Below are 6,732 nucleotides of genomic sequence, written 5' to 3' on the forward strand. Positions count from 1 at the left end.
AGCGACACTAAAAAGAAACAAGCGGTTTATTAAGAAACCACAATCTCCCATCATGGGAGATTCAAACCAAAAGCTGTTGTCAGACGACAACGAGGATCAACACGATCCGGCAGTAGCAACCACCTCAGGGCTGGCCCCTGAAGGTTTTAGAAACTTACGTGGAGTAAGTGCGGGGCCTAATACCCCTAGAACTCCATGACATACCGATCTAACCCAAGCTGGGGAAGATCCCTCACCTCCTGAGGAGGTGATTGACTTGCGCGATAAACATGTAAGCGCCGAACAATCAGCCCAAAAAGCTGATCGGATAGAGTCGCTGGAAACTCCAGGGCCCAACTATCCCCTGGAGTCCCCCCTCATGTCCCCAAGTCAAGCCCCAAAGGCAGACAAAGGGAAACAAAGGGAAGAGCCCCCGCGTCGGCTATCCGAAAAACTACTGGACTTGTTCCAGGTTCCATCCGAATGGAGGACGGAAAGCGAAGACCAACTTCTTCTCAGGCTGAAAGCCCGAGAAGGCACGAAGATAGGCCCTGAGAGCAGGATCTCCCAGAGTGCGGAAGCTCCAAAAGAACTTCCGCTGTTTACACTCCCACACGCTATGCCAGACAAGGCAAGGTCGCCAACCTCGGAGGAGGTCTCCGAGATAACGAAGAGGAGGCGAACTGAAATGAGGGAGTTTGCTGAGGAAGCCTTACGGAAAAGTAAGGAAAAACCAGCAAACAGACCCCTCTATGAAAGGGAAGCACCCTCCGCAATGGCCTCGCCTGAACAAAGCAAGCATGGAGTGTTCACTCCAAGAACCCCTTCTGGAACCCCCAGAAGCGGTAATGTCAACTGGGGAGAGTCACTGCTCGCCCAACCAAACTTCCTCCTGGAAAACCAGGAATCGCGCATAATAAACGCGATAAACTCGATCCAAAAAAAGATCGAGGAAACGAACCACAATAGTACGGCTCGTCTAGAGATAACTCTAGAAAGGATGGCCAATGCAATCGACACGTTGACTGAAAAAATCAGCGAACAGATGGACTTGCTGAAGGAAATAAACTTCTCATAAAAAAGTGAGGAAACAAATAAACACCCCTGGACCACGGTCCAGGACATAAATAGAACTCGTGAAAAATTCACGAAAAGAACCACCAGTGAAAGCACACTGGAGTATCATCAGCGACTCGACAGAGACGCTAAGGAGATCCTTCTCCCAAGGATAGGAGAAGATGATGCCGAAAGAAGGCATCGTTCAGAGATTAGGAGGAGAATTGGCACGTACCAAAGGTTCGGCCAAACGGCCACTTACGACAGACCTCTCGAACAGAGAGGTAACTCAAACACACTCTCTCAAAACAATGAGAGAATCCAAATACAACTTCAGGCGAATTCGCCTGAAACCAAAGAAACGCTGCGAGGAAGATTTCCCCCAGCAAAAACCCCCCAAAGGAGAGATCTCCATTGGATAGCGACCCCGCGAAGGCAGGGGAGCAAGAGGAGTACCTAGAGAAATGGTGCGAAAAGGCCATAAGAATGGCCGAAGTGAGAATACTCACTCCTTACCCAGAAGGAGTGAAGCCTGAAGCCCTAAAAAATGGGCCGGCATTCCCTGACAAGAAATGGTCAGGGGAGAACGACATGGAATCGTTCTGGCAGTGGTTCACAGAACTAGGATTCCTCGCTTCGCAAGGATGCAAAGGTCCCCAATTCAACGAAGTCCATCTGGACTGCTTGATTCGTGGATTAGGGGGGCCCACATTCGACCTCGGAATAAGACTCCGAGACAAAACTCTCCTCAGAGGAGACAAGGGCATGTTCCTCGAAGTTCTCAACATATTGATGAGAACTTTCATTAAAGCCTCTGCCACGTTGAACGCGACAAAGAAGTACCGCAAAGTCAAATACGAAGCAGAAAAAGGCCTAAAACAGTTCTACCTAGAACTGTCCAAAGCAGCATCCCAGATGGTGACGCCGCCAGACCAGGTGTCCTTTAACGCCAGGTTCCTAAACTACATTCCCCTCGAATGGAAGAGGGAAATGATTGCTCATGATAGAATCAGAGCAGACTTCTCCTCAAATGAGGAGATGTTAAAAGCAATATCTCGTGTAGATGAGATAATCGATGGGCTGAAAATGTCTTCAGCCTACAAATCAGGATACGATACCCGAACAACTACCACGGCAACCACGAGCTGCGGTAGAGCCCTCCCATCAGGAAAGAAGGCTGAAGAGCTGAAACCCAGATGGAAAGAGGATACATCCTCGAAAAACTCGAGGAAAACTGACCAAAAGTCAGTTCCAATTTGCGGCAAATGTGGCAAAATAGGGCAAACGAAAGATTGCCCAAGACACAATGTAACAAGCGATGAAAAACCAAGGTGCATAGCCGCCATGGAGATTGCGATCACAACGGAAGAAGAGTCGAAAGACTCATCAGATGAGAAACCAGAGAACAACTCTGGTAACTCCGAAACATCAAGCTTCGAAGTAGAGGACCCATACGAAGGACCTCAATACTCACCTGACTCAGAGGGTGAGGAAGTCAACGTTGGGACCATAAGGATGGGCCCAATGTCAGTCACCAATCATGACGACATAAATTACAAAATCAAACTGGCTGTAGCACGCCAGTTAGAAAACACAGCAGATGAAAAAGTCACCGAAGCCTTGGTGGAAGCACCAAGAAAAGACGCCTTGGGGAAATACACCAAAGTACCCAAGGAAAACAAGGACAAAGGGAAGAAGGACCAAAAGTCCATCAAAACCCAGTCCCCCTTGTTTGATGTGAAATTCCGCATCTCAAAAGACACGGGAAAATACCCCGCAAACAGACTGCTCTCAACAAAGAGAATGCTGACAGCTCACATAAAAATAGCAGGCATAAAAGCCTACACGCTATTCGATAGTGGAGCCGAAACGGATGCTTTATCGCCTGACTTTGTCCGTGCGGTCCACATCCCAATTCTCCAATTGGAGAACCCAGTCGTCCTTCAAATGGGGACGAAAGGAACAAGATCACAGATCCTGTTTGGAACAAATGTGGACGTTGAGATTAACAGCCACATAGAAAAACACTACTTCAATGTAATTAACATCGATAGATATGATGCCATATTCGGCACCCCCTGGTTAAACAAAAACCAGGTAAGCTTAGACTTCCGGTCCCACAAAGTGGGAATGGTGAACAAGGGCAACATAGATACCCTTGGAGTAAGCGAAGATCATGTGACAAGATCACACGGATGGAAAACTCGAGCAAGAGCTCGAGAACAACCAAAAAAGAAGCCCCCCTGACAGGGAGGCAGGATTGAAACACACCTCAGGGTAATCGAAAGAAAGTACCCTGAAGGTTGGCCCAATCCTAGTCTGGAAGGACTAGAACTTCCAGATGTACCACATCTGGAAGGTCTCTCCATGAACAACCCCGAGTTCGAAATACTCAGGGAGTGGTGGAGAGAGAAATTCGAAACCATAATGGCACCAGCGCCATTAGAAATGCCTCCCTTGAGGGAGGTGAACCATCGAATCCCGTTGAAGGATCCGAACAAGAAATTTCGGGAAAACACCCTGAGATGTCCTGCAGCACTGCAGGAAGCACTAGCGACCAAAATAGATCGCTATGTAAAAGCAGGATGGTGGTATCCTGCGAACAGCGAGCGAGCATGCCTGCTACTGTGTATCTGCAAAGCAGATGGATCTTTGTGCATGGTAATAGACACGAGGAATCATAACTCAAACACAATCCTTGATGTCACACCAATGCCAGACACTGCGACTGATCCAAGAATCAGTCGCCAGAGCAACATACCAATCCAAGATCAATATGTCGGACGTGTACAAACAAATACGTGTGGATCCAGATGACATCCATAGAACGACATTCTCTATGCCCCACGGGACGTACAACTCGAAAACGATGCAGCAAGGAGACTGCAATGCTCCCTGCACCTTCCAGCGCGCACTGACCTGGGAACTATGAGGAGAAGTAGGCAGACGCCTACACATCTGGTTCGACAATATATTCACCAGCACAAGCTTGGTGGAGAACCACAATAAAGCATTATTGTGGTTGTTCACTCGCCTCAAGGGGGTGAAGTTCTACATAAGCTGGAAAAAATTCCAGCCATTTGCCCCAATCCTAGACATTCTAGGAAGCCACATGGACGAACAGGGCATCCACGCTCAAGCGGATAAAATGGAAAAAATCCGCAACTGGCGAGAGCCAGTAGACCACACAGGTGTCCTAAGATTCCCGGGAATGGTAGAATATCTATCAATATTCATGCCAAACATCAGTGGCTACACAGGACCACTGCAAACAATCTGCTCAAACAAGCAGACATTCAGGTGGACACCACTCCACCAGAAATGCTTTGATGAGATTAAATGTCTAGCATGCAGGGCTCCGATCCTGAAGCCCGTCCAGTGGAATCCACCGGAAAGCCTCTTGAAAGAAGAGAGGACCAAACTCCACATCTGGGTCATAACAGACACATGCCCAGTGGGCATGGGCGCATTAATTGGACAAGGCGAAAAGTGGCAGACTTGCTGCCCGGCCGCATTCATGTCCAAAAAGTTCACCAACACACAACGTAGGTACTTCACCTACGAGCTCGAGGCACTGGGTGTCCTCAAAGCACTCAAGAGATGGCAAGATGATCTCATGGGAGGCCGTGAATTCACAGTAATCATGGACCACAAAGCTTTGGAATATTTCAAAGCGAAAAACCACAACTCAGGTAGACACCTGAGATGGCAAGCCTTCTTCGCAAGCTTCAATTGCGAAATAAAATACATGGAAGGCCACAAGAACAAAGTGGCAGATGCACTCTCACAGTACTACAACTCGTCAACAGACGAGGATCTGCATTTCGATGACTACATGTCGGCAGACATCCATCTGGACAAAAATGCAGAAGATACTATCCCCGACAGAATCGAGGAATACGAAAAACTGCTACTAAGCAGTACCCTGAGTAAAAACTCAGAGAGAAAGAGACTCGCAGCAATACGCACGAGAAATACCCTAGAGGAAGCTCTAGGGGGGAGCGCCCAAAATCTGGAAGAAATCATTATCTTCCCTCTCCAGAAAATGTGCAGACTATTTCATGATAGATTCCGTGATTTTATCCCGGTTCACAGGATGGGATCTTCAGCCAGAACACGTTGTTGTTTGAGGGGGAAGGGTATAAGATGCTGAGTCACAAAACAGGATTGGTAGTGTGGGAGTGGGAGCCAAAACATCCAATGGTTGTGCAGTAACAGTTTTCAGATTTGGGAAGAATTCCGCTGGTCACATGTCAGGGGACGACTCCTGGGTCCCCATGACCCTCCCCTATGGTCCACAGCCTCTGGTGTAACCAGCCCTATCCAGGGCACAACCTACTGTGGGTCAGAGATGAGAAGGAAGTTAACTTCTCATCTTCCCACAGTGGCCACAATAGATCGAAAACTTCCGGAGATATCCGGAAGTCACATGAGACCCGAGACCCGGGGCCCAGGGCATCTGGCTGCATGGAGCATCCAGCACAGGGCACATGCAGGAAGTGCAACGGCCAGGTGTGGGCATGGGTGCAGGTGCGAGTGCAGGTGTGGATGCAGGAATGGGCTAGGTCAGGGTGTATGCCCTGACATCGCGCAAGTTTTGGGTGCCACTGGTGGAAGCTTTCTAGCATTTCATTGTAATCATCGGGGATGTTGGAGAGCAATATCCACAATGTTTCCAAAGGAGGCTTGTCTAATTGTTCCACTAATTATTTGAATCAACAGCTGATTTTCCTTACATCCAGGATTTTATTGATCTTAAGTGGGTTTTCACCTGACAGGATGAGACCAGGGTCTGATGCAGGGTGGGCAATGTGGAGGCAGTGTAACCAGGCAAGAGAGCTGCCCAGGCAAGAGAGTAGGGACCTGGGGTAGTGTCTGAGTCGGGTCAGAAGGAGGGAAAGGAAGGATGGTGGCAACAGTGCTGATACTGCGCCATGGTCTGGGTGCTAGAAAACAATCAACAAAATCTCACAAAATAAGTACTCACTCCTGGTCACTCTGGACTATCGTCAGGAGTCAGAGATACTGTATAAACTCGTATGTCGCCCTCTGGCATCACTAAACTTATCAAACAACTTGTTACTTGATGGGGGTGTCCCTTCTCATCGGGGGAGTCCTCTGTACCATACATAAAATGTGCGCTATAAGTGAGGAATTGCAGGGCAAAGGGGAAGAATAGAAATACGCCTCTATGGCGACACAGAATAGCAAAGAAAGGAAATACAAATAAAAGCAATGAAAACAACATCAGAAACAATAAAATGAATGATGGAAATAGTATCCCTCCTAATCGAGCATCCAACAACCTTCTCCCGCTCCCCGAATGGACTCTCCTCGCTCGTAGCTTTCCAATGGTACTAATTTCATCCAAATCCATCCAGTGGTTCTTGAGATATGCCTGGAATTGGGTGGCCACTGGATTGACAGGCATGGGAATCTTGACTGTAGGGCTGGAAATGCATCGGAAAAATCGGGAAAATCGGGAAATGGTAGAAAGGGTATCTGGGACCGTGTATAAAGTGCCTTGGGTACGGGGTGTTTGTCAGGGTGTTAGAATCGCGATTTCTGGGCTTGTTTGTATGGTAGCAGAGATTCCTGCCTACAGCGGTCTTGAAACTCTGCCAGGTCAGTGTAGCACTCAAGCAGGTTGACATTGAAGACTGGGTGTAGGCGAGAAAATGAAGGTGGTAACTTTAA

This window comes from Cantharellus anzutake, assembly GCF_015039405.1.
Source record: "Cantharellus anzutake strain C23 chromosome Unknown EI90scaffold_75, whole genome shotgun sequence".
Classification (NCBI taxonomy): domain Eukaryota; kingdom Fungi; phylum Basidiomycota; class Agaricomycetes; order Cantharellales; family Hydnaceae; genus Cantharellus; species Cantharellus anzutake.